Raw genomic sequence first — 19,416 nt, forward strand, 5'->3', positions numbered from 1 at the left:
CTGTCTGCAGAACATCTTTATTTGTTTACTTCAAGACTCTGGGGTTTTATCAGTGAAAAAGACAGGAAGGTTTTCTTCTTCTAAGCAAGCTTATATTCTAGAGGGGTAGAACAATAAAAGATATACAAAAAGTCAATTACAAAAACAAACAAGACAAACATTAGACCAGTGATCATTGTTCATTGTTACTTTATGCTCTCATGCTGTTCAAGAGAACGACTAACTGGCTCCTCCTTTTTGGGTAAGCAGGGTAGATTCCCTGAGGAGCCCTCTCTTGCAGTTGGGATTTGAATGAAAAAGTAGCCAACATGCAGAGATCATGAGGAAGAACATTTCAGGCAAAGGGGACAGAGAATACAAAAACCCTCATATGAGAATGAGCTTAGCTGTTGGACTAGGGTGGTAGGGGTGGATGTGGTGAGAAATGAACAGATCGAAGACATGCTTGTATGTGTTGTCCTCTCTATCTGGAATATTTCCCGTCCTTTCAACTCGTTAACTTCTATAGTCCCTCCTTTTTCCCAGTGTAGTCCTACTCATTCTTTGATCTCACTTCCTTGGGGAGGCCTTTCCTGACCCTGCAGACATGATCAGGTTCCCCACGTACATATATAATGCACTTTTCCTTCAAAACATACGTCACAGTGTAGTTTAGTAACATTAATCTCTTTGGTGATTTGATTAATTTTTCTGTCTGCTTCATAAATATTCATTCCATGAGGGTCAGGAGCTGTCTGTTTTGTTCAATATTAATTTCTTAGTTTATAACATACATGAGGCCCTCAATAAATATTTGTTAAAGTGAGATTGTTGGGTTAAAGGTATGTGCCTTTTAGATTTCAATGGATATTGCCAAATTACTTTCCTCAAAATGCATACTGCTTTCCATTTCCATTAATCATAAATGAAAGCATTCATTTTCCCTCATCCCCAACAGTCTTGTATGCTAGCATTCTGTTTAATTTCACCACTATAGTAAATGGCCACTTGCATTTTTTCTTCATGAGCACCTACATTTGAGACAAATCCAATTATAGTAAGCTCATGTCCATAGTAGACTTTTAAGGCCAAAATTAATTTCTTAAATTATGGGAATGGCTTATTCCCATCTAACTCTCCAGTTTGCATGTAACACACTGTACATCTCCTATTCCATGTTTGGAAGTTTCTATGCTTACATATGCTATTTTGGCAGCCATACTCTATACAGTAAGGAGAGATTGGGCACCAGTGAAAGACAGGTGGGTTCTGGGCCTCCAAATGAAGAGATAACAGAGAGGAGAATTAATTAAGAGGAGAATCCCAGAAAGGGATGAGAAAGAATTAGAACAGAGAAGAGTCTTGTAAAGGTTAGGGATAAGGTCGAATCTAATGGTGTAAAAGCCCTTCGGCAAGTATACATGAGGTCTTGATGAGTCCTTAAGAACTTGATAGAGCCACTATTTCTTCAATATTTATTCACCAAATGAAACTAGGAAGAAAAGACAGATTTGTTGGGTAGTAAAACAGAAGGGGGCCTAAATCTAAAGAGGCTTGGGTTGAAAGAATTAGGCAAATATATCTGAAACCAAGGACCACTAAGATCTTACTCATTTGAACAAACTTGAACCTAGATGTTTGTAAATGTGCCCTAATAGAGTCTCAGACTTGTAGTAAGGTTGTGTTCTTGCAAAGAAACAGAACATCATCTTTTTAAATGTTTGTTTATTTGTTTGTTTATTTATTTATTTATTTATTTAGAGTACGCACGTGCATGAGCGGGGGAGGGGGAGGCCCAGAGAGAGAGGGAGAGGGAGAATTTCAAGCTGATAGCACAGAGCCAGAGCTGGGGCTTGATCTCATCAATTGTGAGATCCTGACCTGAGCTGAAGTCAAAAGTCAGACACTTAACTAACCAGGTACCCCACAGCACATCCTCTTTTAAGAGGGGCCTTGGGAAATCCTAGAGGAGGGGCTAAGCACCTTAGCTCATAAGTATAAGGCCCCAGAGCCATGGGTGATGACAGAAGGAAGTGTCAGCAAAGTAGTTGTCATTATTTGGGACTTGGCCATAAGGCCTGCATGATCATGGTTGTTTACTTACGGCAACAACAGTGAGCAGGGACCCAGGATTCTAGACAAGGAACCCATGGGTACAAGTAGTCACTGAGTCTCTATAGCCCTCACCTAATGATGGACTAAATATTAAGGGTCATCAGATTGGGGGTGAGAGAAGGAGTGAGAGGGCAGGGTATTTGAATTAGCCTAAGGACTGAGACAAGGCTGAAATAAGTTATGTACCAAGCTGTTGAAAGCTGGAGAAAGAAGGCAGAGGGAAGTGAGGTGGAGTCCAGCAGTGGCAAAGACCAGTGATACACTGTGGGCTCCCTACTGAGCCTAAATTACTTGAATGTTTTCTATCACTTTCTCTATGCATGATAGCAATTTTAAAATTAATTTCTGCAGGTTTTTGGATTTAATAGTTTCCTGTGTTGTCATATGTATGAGAAGGAATGATTTATCTTGGAACATTAGGTCCTAGAATGCTGCAATGGGGTGAATGTGATGGAACCCCGAAGGTGTATTAAGCTTAGTTCATTCATTTCTCCTTTGGGAAGAATTTCACCGTACATTTTCTAGTGTATTGTCTAGGCTGGTTTTCAATGCTTCATTGGTATGGATTTTTTTTTTTTCTTCACAGAACATACCTCACTATTAAATAAGTCTCACTGCTACAAAATCAGTTAGACTCCCTGCATTTTCCTATTTTGTTTTATCTCACCACTTGTAATTCGTGATAGTAAATAATTCCCCTCCCAGTATGGCACTTTAAAATAAGCACTATCTATTTTCACAAAGTTCTGTTAAGATTATCTTTTGTGTTTCAGTCCAATATTTTACCTACAAGCTCTCCTGGTTCCAATTATTAACAACCAATCTGAGTCAGCAGATACCCTTGAACACGCACTATCTGCTCCACCTAGATATTTTTGTAAATGCAGCACCTTTAGAATGGAGTAAAAAATCCTCCAAATAGGGGTGCCTGGGTGGCTCAGTCAGTTGAGTGTCCGACTTTGGCTCAGGTCATTATCTCACAGCTCGTGAGTTCGAGCCCCGCGTCAGTCTCTGTGCTGACGCTTGGATCCTGCTTCAGATCTGTGTCTCCCCCTCTCTCTGCCCCTAACCTACTCACATTCTGTCTCTCTCTCAAAAGTAAATAAACATTAAAAACTTTTTCTGAAAAAAGAAAAAATCCTCTGAATATCTTGAGAATTATTGATATTGTAAACGGGAAGAAAAATATGTATTTCATGTTTTTATACATGTTCAGAAATGAGATGGTTCTAGTGAATTTTGACCCTTTAAGAAGTGCTAGCAGCAATACAGCAACAATAATAGTAACAAATATTAACAGTAATAAATCACCCATGGCTTCACTGTTCTGCTTTTGTCATGAAGGCAAATATAATCTTCCTATCATACCTTGTATTCAAATGAATCTAGTATAATTTTCAGGGCTTCTTGGTAGCAACACGAACATTTCAAATATAACAGTTAATTTTTAAAGACAGAATTAAGAGAGAGTATCTTCCTATAGAGAAAAAAATCGGATCTCTAAAAATGATAACTCACTGTCAAGACACAGAAGCTGGCCAAGTGCTGAAAAAAAGCATGCTGCCATATAGGCAATTTAGTCGGCAATCCTATCACTACCTGCTGTGTGTGTTTGTGTCCAGATGGCCAACATGCCCAGCAACTCTTTGAATCACAGGTGGTGTTGAGATGCTGATTCTGCTTGGGAGATTGTGGGTGGCACCCACCTGCCCCAGCAGGTAGGCTCTCTAAGTGAAACCTGGCAAGACATAGAATCATTGCCATCCATGTGTGGGTGATGATTGATGATGCTGAATGAGGGGATTACTGATTATGCAACAAGGCAGCTGAGTAAATGGGTATTTCCCTTCCCTGAGCTGATACGATGTTTCTCAAGGTGTGTGTGTGGTCTGAGGACCCCCTGAATTGGTATTATTTGGGTGTTTTTAAAACTGCTTAGTGGGTCCAACCTCTGGCTTAATCAATCTCTAGAGAGAGTTCAGGAGACTGCACTATTTTAACAAAATGTATTTTTAAGCAAACTCTATGGATGATTCTTATGAGCATGAGATTTGAGAGCCATTGATTCATTATCAGTGGGATGATACTTAACACATGCAAACACACTGCTTTATGGAATTTAAAGAGAGCACAAAAGCCCATCTGTCCATTGGCACAGCTACATGCTGCCAGTAACCGGGTGGTTAACCACATAGTTTTCTCTGACCCTCAGTAGTCTTTCCCAAACAGTGAATGCCCTCAGTATTTACATATGTACAATGCAATTTATGGCAGACATACAATTGGGATTTTCCAGGACAGTTCCAATTTCGTGTTATTTTATTCTTTTCAATAAAAGTAGCCTATCAAAATGAATTAATATTTTATAATTCTGCAACAGAAAAATACTTGGCAATTAAATCATGTATTTGAAAAAAAATGTCATTTGCCCCCGCCCTTTCTGCATCATTCAAGTAACGCCAAGAACACTCCATATGTACTCTTCTCCAGATTGAAGTGACACAGAGAGCAATTAATGAAATTCCTGGCTTTAAGCTTTTAAAAAGACTTTAAAAATACATAAGAGGCAAGAGTCTGAGAGCGAAAGCACTTGGAGCGGAGTGAAACAGCGTCAGAGACACAGAAGAAAGGTTTTTTTTTTATAAATTATTTTTAATTCTAAAATCTTTATTTTTAATATCAAGAGCCAAGTTTGAGAGAACAGCCTACATGAAAAACCAAGTGGTAAAGAAGGCACCATAATAGTAAAGATAATCTCTTCGCAAATAGAATAGGAAGTACATTTTTTTCCCTTGCTAGGGGTGGGAAAAAAGTTGAGTGACTATGACTAAGGTTGCCATGGATTGTCTTTGAGAAAGAGCCCAGTGTCCTAGGCCAAGTCCTAAAGTATAGAGTTGGGTGGTTTGCTGATAGAGAGAAACTCCAAATAAATTGGGCGATAGTTGAATCTCAGAGCAGAAGAACCATTACATACATGGCTTCCTAGGATATAGCCTGCGGGTTTGCAAAGTCCTCTGTGCTGCATGAATGGCCAGGTCGCTATCTAAGTGGATGGGCCTGGGGGCCTGAACCAGCTGACTTGGAGGTACTCAGTGTTGGGTGGAAAATGTAAAGTGACCTTGCTGGACCCAGAAGCAAAGAGAAAAAGATCATTGGAACCCTTCAGTCACTGAGGACAATGGGTAGAAAAGTGAAATGAACAACTCAAGGGAGGCCCACAAAGACCAGCACACCCTCTCCTCTATGCCAGGACATGATCTATGTGATATGTATCTTGAGGCTTTATTTACTTATTTATTTAGCTATATATATCTTGAAGTTTCAGACCACCCTTAAGGAGACAGAAATAGAGTAGAAGAATCTCAAGTTTGCCTAAGTGTTTTTAGACAAAAGGACCCAAGTTTTAAGCTGGAAGTCACTGTGTCATGTAGTCAGTCAGTCAGAAACATCAAATTCAATACAACTTTGTGAAGTTTCATATGAGCAAATTCATAAACCAATAAGAAATTATCAGTCCACATATTCTGATATTTTGGCCTAGAAAATATGGCCATCATGTTTACACCGGGCTATCCTACCTTGTATTTTCTTAAAATTGTTCTCCAAATACTCTAGGCTGTCTAACTTCCAGCTCTCTGACCAGTTTAAGATCAATGTGTCCTCTATTCTCTGTCTTACATCTTCTACATCTCTGGAGGTATGGAAGTAACGAATGAATGAATGCTGTACTCAAATATATGTGGAATCGCAATTTCAACAAATTAGTAGCTGAGGAAACATACTAATGGATAAAATGTGTAGAAAAATATAGTTTGGATATTTTCCATGAAAATTTAGGTGGCCCTTACCTTGGGTATTTGTACAATATATAGGACACCTGAACAGAAATAAAGCACTGTTTAAAGTGTCACTTTTTTTTTTTTTTTGGCTCTGGACACCAGAATATTGATAATTATAGTCAGCTAAGGACTTCAAATCTATATCTTTACCTGGAATATTCTTTACATTGAAAATAAAATTATTGGAATTAGAAGAGAGTGGTTGAACACCCACCAGGGCAAAAAAGTATATACATTTTGCCATAGAATATGTTATAGTTTTTTTTTTTGGTTTATATCATTTGCTTGTCATTTTGTTTCTATGCCTTATGCGGTAGACATTGCTTTCTGATTACAAAATTTTCTGGGTAAGTCCTTTGTAGTTAGGGTTGGCCATATGTTTAATTCCTCATCAATAAAATGAGAGCAGAAGTGACATAGGCCACTTCCAAGCCTGGTTTCTAGAAGACTCCCTCTATAGCCTTTCCCTACCTGGTTCAATCTAAGTGCATGTTGAAGTCACATGTTGAAGATGGCAGAATAACAAAGTGGAACAAACCTGGGTCCCCGACTCATCACTTGAAGAAGAGTCTCACGAACAAGAAGTATCCATTTTGAGTACTGGGTGAGCAAGAAGTAAACTGTTACATTAAGTCATGGAAACTTCAGGGGTTTTCGATTTCAGGAGCATTAGCTACTAATAAGTTCATACATCAGTCTACAAATATTATATGGTGAGATGCAAACTTCTAGTTTTTCCCTCAATAAGAAATTGGGGGGCCCCTGGGTGGCTAAGTTGGTTAAGTGTCTGACTTCAGCTCAGGTCATGATCTTGTGGTTCCTGGGTTTGAGCCCGGTGTTGGGCTCTGTGCTGACAGCTCAGAGCCTGGAGCCTGCTTCAGATTCTCTGTATCCCTCTCTCTCTGTCCCTCCCCCACTTGCGCTCTGTCTCTCTCTCCCTCAAAATAAGTAAACATTAAAAAAAATTAAAAAAAATAAATTGGTAAAAACCCTTAATTAGATGAATAGGCTCATATGTTATTCAAGCAAAAATACAAAAATTGATTCAAATCATTTGAGAATAATATAATTGCTACTTCATATTAAGGACCTATATGGTTATAAGCTTTTTTTATTCATCATCTCATTTAATACTTATTTATGGTTTTATATTAGGTACTAAGATTACCCATTATAAATTCAGGGAGGTTAAGTTACTAGACCAGGATCACACTACTGGTAAGTGGTAGTGACAAGATTCAAACCCAGATCTGTGGTTCCAAACCTCAAACCCTTGAACATAATGTTATGCCCTTTGTCTTTATTTTGTTTGCTTTCTATCCCAGTGTGGTTTGTGCTAGGGTATTCTTAATGTGAGAGCCTTACTACACTTTGCAGAGTTTTTAAAAATGAGTTTCAATCTGCAGTTGTGCCAAATTCATTTTATGAATTAGATTTAAACATTTGTATTTCTCTCTCTTTTTTTTTTTTTTAGAAAGGTTTAAATTCTTGAAGATTCCCTGTATGTACCTTCCAAAGGTCACATACTTTCCCAGGAATTACTCTGTTTGCTAGTCAATAATGAGGACCCTTTGCTTTCTGACCAACAGACAGGAATGTTGGTTTTTTGGTTTGTTTGCTTTTGCTCCTTTTCAAGGGAAGAGCAACTTCATGGTTGGAATCCAGACTGAAAGTGGATACCCCCTTTGGGTAAAATATAGATGCCAACTTTACTGCAATCTCATCTGGAATCTTCCCTGGCTATAGCAGTTCAGATATTACTACAAACAATCTCATATCCCATTTTGTGAAGACTGTTTCAATTATCTGCTGCTATAGATAACTAACCAAACAATCAATGATTTTAAAATAATTTATTCTTATCTCCCTTAATTCTGTATATTTATTAGGCTCAGCTGGGTGATTCTGATTTGCAGTCTCTCATGCAGCTGAAGTTAGATGTTGGCTGGGGCTACAGTTATCTGAGAACTCAACTGGATGTCCAAGAGCCTTATTTTTCTCATATCTGGTGCCTGGGCTAAGGTGGCTTGAATAGCTGGGTAGTGCCTGGGCATATCTCTCTACATGGAGCTTCCAAGTGGCTAGCTTGGTCTTCATTACAGCATGAAAGTCTCAGGGTAGTCAAAGGTTTCATATGGTAGCTGTCTTTCCCTAATGAGAGCATTCCAAGGGATCAAGGTAGAAGCTGCAAGGCTTCTTCTGACCTAGCCCCCTTGAAAGCCATGCAGCATCAATCCCACTGCACTCTATTGATTCTGTGATAACCAATAGAAGTCAAGACAAGGGGTACACACAGGCATGAGTACTGGGAGGCATGGTTCACTGGGAGACCATCTTTCCCCCAGGCTACCCTCATTGAAGGAAAAAGACAAACACGGAGATGGCTGACTTCTAATGCTAATTGAAGTAGATTTCCAAGTTTTCTCCCATCCTTTGACTGGTTCCCAGAAGATGTTCAAATTTTCCTCCTTCAACTACTAATGTTGCTTTCTGCCATCTGGTTACTTTAATTAGCAACTGCTTCTGCTGTCTTTATCTCACAGTATAATCTTGTCATTATTGTTGAGCTTTGAACTCACTTTTGGAGTGATGTGATCCTTGCTGCTTCTCCATAAGGTATGATAGACCTCTGATTTACTTGGAAGAGTCTTTCCAGGGGCATCACTGTTATGGATTTTTTATTAGGCTCCCAAAAGAGTAGTTTATTTCCCTCAAAATCTTATGGATTTTTCCATCACTGTATTTTGGTCAAGTTCCTCCAGGCTAAAGGCATCACTCAGAGACACACCCCAAACTGTCTATTCCTTGCCATGAATCTGCCATGGTCTTCTGTTTCCTGGGATTCCAATATTTGCACTAAATTCCCTTCACTGCTTAACCCAAGAAACCTCTGACCAGACATGCTGTGTGACAGAAGTATTGGGGGGAGAAGGCAGCAAATGTGCAACTTTCATGATACTAATTCATCATTCTGCAATATTGGGCATTTGAAGGGTCCAAACTGAAATTGCTGAGTTCAAACTATGTAAGTAAAAGCACAGATAAACAGATGAGAATTAAAATGTCAGCTTTATTACTGATTTGCCACTCTAGTTTTAGATCTGTGGTCAGAGAGATCGCTAACAATCTCATGCCCCACCTTACCCAAAGGTTGAATTTCCTCCTGCAAAAAAAAAAAAAAAAAAAAAAAAAAAAAAAACCACACAAAAAACTGCCTACTAGGGTTATCATGTCATGAAGATAGACCAGAATGCGGGAGTCACATGGCCAGGTTGGCTCCTCAAGGAAAACCCGGAAGGGCCCAGCCCAGCCAACGTGTCCTTCTTCAAAACTCACCAATGAGAACAACCATTTCTGTCATAAGTTAGTGAGGAAGTGGGGAGAAGCTGAAATATTCCTCTTCTACTCATCTGTTCATGCGAAACATGAGAACAAGGGAATATATGTTTTTCCTTATTGTGTACTAGGAAATATGTGTTTTTCCTTATTGTGCATTCTCCCTCTCCCCTGGGATGTTGGAGAAGAGGCACATAGCACTCTGAAATTTCCAACATACATACCTGTCACTGCAAGGAGGGCTGTTGGTGGCCATGTGAGAGTTCCTGAAATAGATACATATATAAGTATCCCCATCCACCTCTGAACTTTTTATATTGGTTCAAAAATACCATTGTAATTACCTAACAAAACCACATCTGTGCAAATGAGGTAGAAAGATAAGGATGAAAACAACTTGGAATTTAGATTTATGATGCAAGCCTGATTATACTCAAGTATGACCTAATAATTCCACAATTTTTTCCCATGATGTTTCATCTGAAGGCCTGTTTGTCGTCGTTTAGTACAAATGAAGCAGGAGTGTCATGTTTTATATATAGATATATGAATATGTGTGTGGGGGTGAATGAGTGTGTAAATTGCTTGTTCGTGGTAGAATAAGCATATATGAATGCGATGTCTATGCCTTCCTAACATAAATATTCCATTGGTTTCTGTTATGAGTTTTGAAACTGGAGGTTTGGACCCCTGTGAGTTACCTCTCACATGTGATTTGTGCATTAAACATGTATGCATGTTTAAATCTGTGGCCAAAGAGATTGCTAACAATCTCATGCTTCTTTATAGCTCTTTTTATGTATGCTTCTTTATAGCTCTATAATTGTCACATCTACATAATATATGTACTGAATAAAGAGCTTATTTTCCTTTTGAATTAAAATCTCTAAAGTATAAATCCATCTCTACAAGCAAAAACACTGATCAAAAGATGAAATGAGGAGCACCTGGGTGGTTCATCAGTTGAACTTCCACCTCTTGATTTTGGCTCAGGTCATGATCCCAGGGTCACAGGATCGAGCCCTGCGTCAGGCTCTGCGCTGAGCGTATGGATCCTGCTTAAGATTCTCTCTCTCTCTCTGTCTCTCTCTCTCTGTCTCTCTCTCTCTGTCTCTCTCTCTCTGTCTCTCTTTCTTTCTCTCTCTCTCTCCCTCCCCCTCCCTCCCTTCCTCCCTCTCCCTCTGCCCCTCTCCCCCACTTGCTCTCTCTTTCTAAAATAAAAAAAAAAAATGAAACAAAAACGAGAAAGTTCTACTATAATTATGATGAGCAATAACTTCTGGTGGTGGATATGGGGAACTGTGCAATGGGCTTTACAAGTCACAACTCTACCACAGTGCATCTGACAAGCAGCTGGACCCTACCCTGGGTCTCTAGTAGTTACCCAACATCCCAGGAATGTTGTGCAAATGAGTTTCAAAGAACATTTTTTAAGATCTTGTAAGTAGGTAAGGAGCAAAAGAGAAGGTCTTTACCATCCCACTGCATTTTATGTTTAATAAACTCTTACATAGCACATATTAGGTATTGTTCTAGGTACTTGGCATATATTAGGACATCTAGTCCTCATAGCTAACTGATAAGTGAGAAACTCCTATTAGCTCTGTTTTGGAGAGGGAAATTGAGGTATAGAGAAGTTAAGTAGGTGGCTGAAAGTCAGCCAGCTGAACCTTCAACCCAGAGAAGGCTGGAGCTAAAGCTTGTGTACTTTGCTCCCTCAAGCCTGGGTGCTCTATTCCTAGTGATCCTACTGCTCACCTAACCTAAAGCAAATTACTTCATCTTACTGGGCCTTTAACTGGTCATCTTTAAAAGATAATTTATCTATAGCTATTCTTTGCTAAACACATCTTAGTGATACGGGGAGAATAAATGGATTATGAGCTTCTCAAGAGTTTTTACTTGAATTCAGGATAGAATTTTAAATGTCTTTGAGTATTTTTTAAAGTTTATTTATTTATTTTTAGAGAGAGAAAGAGAGAGAGCACAAGCAGGGGAGGGGAGAGAGAAGGAGAGACAGAAATCCCAATCTGCAAGGATAGCATAGAGCCCGGTGTGGGACTCAAATTCACGAATTGTGAGATCGTGACCTGAGCCGAGATCAAGAGTTAGATGCTTAACTGACTGCACCACCCAGGCACCCTGAGTATTTTTTAGTATTTGGGGGAAAACAAGTCAGTTGTTGAAATTTCATAAACAAATGTCTGGTCTTATTATGCTATTTCAAACGCAGCAAATAAAATTTGAGGCAAATTGAATTATTTGATGTAACACGAAAAGCCTTTGACAGAGAAGGTTTTCAAACTAGAAGCTCTAACTCCCCTGGGCTATTATTTAGCCTTGTGCATTTGCCTCCTTCGTGTTCTATCAGATGCCTGCTTAGTAGTCTAGCTCCTGAAATGAATCCACCCTCTCAGTTGTGTTCCCAGGTCCAGACCTTAAACTCTAGCCACAATTATTAACACTAATTGGTAGGCTCAGCAGAGAGGCTGAGGGCTGAATGAGCACCAGGAACAAAAGTGGGTCCTCTCCTTAGAACTGTATGAATGAAAAGGGTGGGAAAGTTCAGCTTGCTGCTGCCTGCCCTGAATCCACGGTGGAAGAAAGGACTTCAGTCTGGCACACCTCCCGGCAAACACAATTTAAAAGAAATCCCACTAGGCAAAATTTTCTCTCTAGATTTTATCAGATTATATAGATCCTAGTTTTAGAGAAACATACAAAAAAAGGAACCAACCTATCCCATATCCTCTAGGCCGAAATGGGATCGTGTTTAGACAGTAGCTTTATGAACTACGAACTTGACCTGTGAAGCCCTGACCCTGTGATTTTGATCTACGCGGAGCTTCCATTACTACAGAACCCAGCCAGCAACTCACTCCAGGATCCTAGGGAGGTCTGGTGGTCATGGTTCTAGTGTATTCTGTACCCATGTTGCCAAAGAAACGAAAACAGAAAGGGCAGGAGCAGAACTCCCCAGATTTCAATAAACAGAAAGAGGCTCTGGACAGCTGCAATGGGGAAAATATCACATGCAAATTTCCTTTTATGGCAGCAGTAAAATTATGAGATAGATAGGTTTAAATTGGAGCACAAAGAAGGGAGACATCTCCCTGTAGAATGTGTGTTCAGGTTTTTGGCCAAGAGGAATGCACGGCATGGATTTAGGTTGAAGTAGAAAAGTAAATACCTCATGAATTCCAAGACTATGCTATTAGCTGGTCAGGATTAGCTTCAAAATCTGGATAATTTGATTTCTGAAAATTTCTGAATGAGTACCACCAATGTTTTTTTTTTTTCCTTTCATCTAGAAGAGATCTAGGTATAAGAAGTAGGATAATATATAGGCTACACCACAACACTTAAATACAGTCCAAAGCCTTTCATCAAATACCTGATCAAAACTGAATACAGGGTCATTCAATTCAATCATAATGCTAAGGTACAGAGAAAACACTTTGAAGATGTACCTCAGATCAATCTTCATGAACTCTCTGGTTTGTGATTGTTGTGTGTGTGTGTGTGTGTGTGTGTATGTGTGTTTAATCAAAGCCATGAAACACTTGCAATAGACAAACATGATTCAAAGGTCCATAAGGTGTTGAAGCAAATTTGAATAAGACCATAAACTCAATGAACATTCATGAACACTTTTTTTTTTTAATTTTTTTTCAACATTTATTTATTTTTGGCACAGAGAGAGACAGAGCATGAACGGGGGAGGGGCAGAGAGAGAGGGAGACACAGAATCGGAAACAGGCTCCAGGCTCCGAGCCATCACCCCAGAGCCCGACGCGGGGCTCGAACTCACGGACCGCGAGATCGTGACCTGGCTGAAGTCGGACACTTAACCGACTACGCCACCCAGGCGCCCCTCATGAACACTTTTTAATGATGAAAATAGAATCTCTAGGGCTAATGATATAAACATCGAAAGAATTGTCAATTTTTTTCTAAACCTTGACTCTCATTTTCCTTTGTAATTTATATGATTGGTCATTCGTTATGCTTGGGTGGATTAATCAGCACCTTTCCTAGGCAGATTCCCTCTTTCCTATAGCAATCAAGAAACTCAAGAAAGAGTTGCACCTTGGTTTATGATTTCTAATGCCCTGGAATCACTGTTGCTGTGAACACAAAAAGGCTCAGGCAAACTAAGATCTGTGATGAATGATACGGCTTTGGGATTCTTCTGAAATATGTTTTCTTCTTTGTACCATATTTTACAAAAGTCATTTTAGTAGATAGCTATTTTTTTTAAGTTTATTTATTTTGAGAGAGAGACAGAGACAGAGACAGAGAGAGAGAGAGCATGAGCAGGGGAGGGGCAGAGAGAGAGGGAGATAATCCCAAGCAGGCTCCATGCTGTCAGTGCAGAGCTTGATGCAGGGCTCAATCTCACAAACTACAAGATCATGCCCTGAGCTGAAATCAAGAGTCAGATGCTTAACCAACTGAGTTACCCAGGTGCCCCTGTAGTAGATATCTATTAATTGACCTCTTTGTATGTGAAGTATGACATAATTAACAATACAAGGAATATAATTATTTTAATTGCTCCTTTAGTTTTTGGAGACAAAGGTTACATAAATGTAGCATAAAGGGATTTCCTGGAAGTGTTGGCAGCTAGACCAGTGTTTTTTGCCTCCAAAACTACGACTTCATATAAGAATTTTATAGCATATCATAGACATTGCCAGCATCTTTGTTCAGTAAACTGACATTAGAACCCTAAAAAATTAATTTTAAAAGAAGAAAGACATGCTTCTAAAGTTGTGTGGCAAGACTAACATACTAAAAAATTGTTGATTGTAGAAGATGTGCTTCACCTGCCAAAATGATAAAGTCTAGAAAGCTTTTATTTCTTCTGAAGATCGCAACAATTTGGCTCTCAGACATATAAGGAGAGTATATTTATAAAAAGCACAAAAAAGACTTTTAACCCAGTGAGTGCTGGCACATTTTTTGAGGTATACCAGCAAGGCTTTCCCTTCCAGGAAGGTTTTCCCTTCCAGGAAAACAGCATGAACCATTCCCTTGATCCTACTCTCATGGTGGAACTCATGCTCCAACTCATGCTCTGCTATAACAACATTTTATTTTTTTATTTATTTTTTATTTTTTTTAATGTTTATTTATTTATTTATTTATTTTTATTATTTTTTTTTGTATTTTTTTTAATGAAATTTATTGTCAAAATGGTTTCCATACAACACCCAGTGCTCATCCCAAAAGGTGCCCTCTTCAATACCCATCACCCACCCTCTCCTCCCTCCCACACCCCATCAACCCTCAGTTTGTTCTCAGTTTTTAACAGTCTCTTATGCTTTGGCTCTCTCCCACTCTAACCTCTTTTTTTTTTTTTTCCTTCCCCTCCCCCATGGGTTCCTGTTAAGTTTCTCAGGATCCACATAAGAGTGAAACCATATGGTATCTGTCTTTCTCTGTATGGCTTATTTCACTTAGCATCACACTCTCCAGTTCCATCCACGTTGCTACAAAAGGCCATATTTCATTTTTTCTCATTGCCATGTAGTATTCCATTGTGTATATAAACCACAATTTCTTAATCCATTCATCAGTTGATGGACATTTAGGCTCTTTCCATAATTTGGCTATTGTTGAGAGTGCTGCTATGAACATTGGGGTACAGGTGCCCCTATGCATCAGTACTCCTGTATCCCTTGGATAAATTCCTAGCAGTGCTATTGCTGGGTCATAGGGTAGGTCTATTTTTAATTTTCTGAGGAACCTCCACACTGCTTTCCAGAGCGGCTGCACCAATTTGCATTCCCACCAACAGTGCAAGAGGGTTCCCGTTTCTCCACATCCTCTCCAGCATCTATAGTCTCCTGATTTGTTCATTTTGGCCACTCTGACTGGCGTGAGGTGATATCTGAGTGTGGTTTTGATTTGTATTTCCCTGATAAGGAGCGACGCTGAACATCTTTTCATGTGCCTGTTGGCCATCTGGATGTCTTCTTTAGAGAAGTGTCTATTCATGTTTTCTGCCCATTTCTTCACTGGGTTATTTGTTTTTTGGGTGTGGAGTTTGGTGAGCTCTTTATAGATTTTGGATACTAGCCCTTTGTCCGATATGTCATTTGCAAATATCTTTTCCCATTCCGTTGGTTGCCTTTTAGTTTTGTTGGTTGTTTCCTTTGCTGTGCAGAAGCTTTTTATCTTCATAAGGTCCCAGTAATTCACTTTTGCTTTTAATTCCCTTGCCTTTGGGGATGTGTCGAGTAAGAGATTGCTACGGCTGAGGTCAGAGAGGTCTTTTCCTGCTTTCTCCTCTAAGGTTTTGATGGTTTCCTGTCTCACATACAGGTCCTTTATCCATTTTGAGTTTATTTTTGTGAATGGTGTGAGAAAGTGGTCTAGTTTCAACCTTCTGCATGTTGCTGTCCAGTTCTCCCAGCACCATTTGTTAAAGAGACTGTCTTTTTTCCATTGGATGTTCTTTCTTGCTTTGTCAAAGATGAGTTGGCCATACGTTTGTGGGTCTAGTTCTGGGGTTTCTATTCTATTCCATTGGTCTATGTGTCTGTTTTTGTGCCAATGTTTATTTATTTTTGAGACAGAGAGAGACAGAGCATGAATGGGGGAGGGGCAGAGAGAGAGGGAGACACAGAATCAGAAGCAGGCTCCAGGCTCTGAGCCATCAGCCCAGAGCCTGACGCGGGGCTCGAACTCACGAACCGTGAGATCGTGACCTGAGCTGAAGTTGGATGCTCAACCGACTGAGCCACCCAGGCGCACCAACAACATTTTATTTATTTATTTATTTATTTATTTATTTATTTATTTTTAAATTTTTTTTTCAACGTTTATTTATTTTTGGGACAGAGAGAGACAGAGCATGAACGGGGGAGGGGCAGAGAGAGAGGGAGTCACAGAATCGGAAGCAGGCGCCAGGCTCCGAGCCATCAGCCCAGAGCCCGACGCAGGGCTCGAACTCACGGACAGCGAGATCGTGACCTGGCTGAAGTCGGACGCTTAACCGACTGCACCACCCAGGCGCCCCCCCAACAACATTTTAAAAATAAGTTATTATTATATAAGTTGCAAGTGTATGGCTTTATAATTCACACCTGTATACCCTATAAAGTGATCACCACCACAAGTCTACTTACCATCCATCACCATTTATATATAAAATATGGGGATGAAGGAGGATATAAAGGTAAATATTTTGAATATGCTTTAAATTAAGTTGCTATCAACTTAAAACAGACTGCTATTTACATAGGGTGTTTATGTGACCCCATGGTAACTGCAAGGAAAAAACTTAAGTACACAAAAGAAAATGAAAAAATAATCTAACCATAAAACTAGAGAAAGCCATACAACCACAAATAAAGAGAGGAAAAGAGAAAGAAAGAAAGAAAGAGAAAGAGAGAAACTGCAAAAACAGCCAGAAAACAATAAACAAAATGGCAGTAAGTATATACTTATCAATAATTACTTTAAATGTAAATGGACTAAATTTACAAATCAAAAGACACAGAATGGCTAAATGGATAAAAATATAAGCTCCATCTATATTCTGTGTACAGAGGCTCACTTCAGAAGTAAGGACACACACAGGGACACCTGGGTGGCTCAGTCGGTTAAGCATCTGACTTCGACTCAGGTCATGATCTCATGGTTCATGAGTTCATGCCCCTCATTGGGCTTTCTGCTGACAGCTCAGAGCCTGGAACCTGCTTCAGATTCTGTGTCTTCCTCCCTCTCTGCCCCTCTCCTGCTCACACTCGTTTCTCTCCCTCAAAAATAAACATTAAAAAAAAATAAAAAATAAAGAAGTAGGGATACATACAGACTAAAAGTGAAGAGATAGAAAAAGATATCCCATGCAAAGGAAATGAAAATGTATCTGGTATAGCTATACTCATATAAGATGAAAACGACTTTAAAACAAAGACAGCAATAAAAGACAGAGAAGGGCATTCTATGATGTTAAAGGATCAATCTGGCAAGAAGATATAAATTTATAAATGTGTATGCACCCAACATAGGAGCATCAAGATATATAAAGCAAATATTAACAGATCTAAAGGGAGAAATTGAAAGTGATACAATAATGGTAGGATACTTTAATACTCCATTTTAATCAATGGGTATATCTTCTAGACAAAAAAATCAATAAGGAAACATCAGCCTTAACACATTAGAGCAGATAGACTTAATAGAAATATGCAGAACATTCCATCCCAAACCAGCAGAATGTACATTCTTCTCAAGTGCACATGGAACATTCTCCAGAATAGATCACACATTGGGCCACAAAGCAAGTCTCAGTGAATTAAAAAAATTGAAATCTCATCAAGCATCTTTCCCAACCACAATGGTGTGAAACTAGAAATTAATTACAAGAAGAAAACAGGAAAAACACAAAAACATAGAGATTAAAAAACATGCTGCTGAACAGCTAATGAGTCATCGAAGAAATCAAAGGAGAAATTAAAATTTTTTTAACGTTTATTTATTTTTGAGAGAGAGAGACAGAACACAAACAGGGAAGGGGCAGAGAGAGTGAGGGAGACACAGAATCCAAAGCAGGCTTCAGGCTCCGAGCTGTCAGCACAGAGCCCAACGTGGGACTTGAACTCACAAACCACAAAATCATGACCTGAGCCAAGTGGGATGAGCCACACAGGGGTCCCTAAAAGGAGAAATTTTAAAAATGCTTAGAGACAGATGAAAGTGGGAATATGACATAGCATAATCTATGGAATACAGCACAAGTGGGTTTGAGAGAGAAGTTCATAGCAATACAGGTCTACCTCAAAAATCAAGAAAAATCTCAAATAAACCATCTAACTTTGTACCTAAAGGAACCAGTAAAAGAACAAGCCCAAAATTAGTAGAAGAAAGGAAAGAATAAAGATCAGGGTAAAAATAAGTGAAATAGAGACCAAAAAACACTAGAAAAGATCAATGAAACTAAGAGCTGTTTCTTTGAATAAATAAACAAAATCACCTAGACTACTAACCAAGAAAAAAAGAGAGAGGACTCAAATAAATAAGTTCAAAAATGTAAGAAAAAAAGTTACAACTGATACCACAGGAATAGAAAGGATCTATGAGACTACTATGAAAAAGTTTATGCCAACAAACTGGTAAAGCTAGGAGAAATGGATAAATCTCTAGGTAGATATAATCTAAGACTGAATTATGATGAAATAGAAAATTTATATAGACTGATGACTAGTAAGGAGATTGAAAAAGTAGCAAAAAACTTCCCAATAGGGACACCTGGCTGGCTCAGTGGGTGCAGCATGCGACTTTTAATCTCAGGGTTTTGAGCTGGAGTCCCACATTGAGTGTAGATATTACTTAAAAATAAAATCTTAAAAAAAAAAAAACCAAAACAAAACAAAACAAAACCCAAACAAACGAAAGTAAACTAAACTCCTCCCAACAAACCAAAGTACAGAAGCAGGCAGTTTCACTGGTGAATTTTACCAAACATTCAAAAAATATTTAGTACCTGTTCTTCTCAAACTCTTTTCCAAAAAATCGAGGCGGAGGAAAGCTTCCAAACGCATTTTATCAGGCCAGTGTTACCCTGACACCAAAATCAGACAAGAACACCACAGAAAAAGAAAATTACAGCTAATATCTTTGAAGAACATAGAGGTCAAAATCCTCAACAAAATATTGGCAAACTGAATCCAACAATACATTAAAAGGATCATACAACACAGTCAAGTGGGATTTATTTCAGGGATGTAGGGATGGTTCAACATCCACAAATCAATCAACATGATTCATCACATTAACGAAATGAAAGATAAAAATCATATGTAGCAATGTTTTAATAGTTGGCTAAGACTCCTTGCTCCACTATGATAGTACTGGGTGAGATGAACAGATCAGACAAATGAGCAAGAGCCCTGATTATCTAACTTCACTTGTGGGATAGAAGTCCCACTGATACGTCATCTTTTTTCTAGATGAGTGCAACAAAAAAAGCCACAACAAAGAGGATATATAGCTCCAAAGGCCACTAAATAAGATTCATTTCTCTGAGGCATTGTACCTTGCTGATCCTGCTGAAGACTGCCTCACTGTCAAGCCCCAAGTAAAAGTCCCCTGATTGTATTCCCAAGTGCTGATTACAGGCTAATGCAGTCAGTAG

General features: G+C 39.0%; 1 long non-coding RNA gene across 1 annotated transcript; it reads left to right on the top strand.

Annotated features, from left to right (window-relative positions):
• Positions 1–3,023: 3,023 nt before the first annotated feature.
• On the top strand, positions 3,024–18,615 carry LOC115522418. Its single transcript, XR_003971374.1, has 4 exons — positions 3,024–3,038; positions 7,182–7,188; positions 9,306–9,308; positions 18,553–18,615. It is a non-coding gene; the product is annotated as an uncharacterized LOC115522418 (long non-coding RNA).
• The last annotated feature ends 801 nt before the right edge of the window (positions 18,616–19,416 follow it).

Source organism: Lynx canadensis, chromosome C1, assembly GCF_007474595.2.
Source record: "Lynx canadensis isolate LIC74 chromosome C1, mLynCan4.pri.v2, whole genome shotgun sequence".
Taxonomy (NCBI): Eukaryota; Metazoa; Chordata; class Mammalia; order Carnivora; family Felidae; genus Lynx; species Lynx canadensis.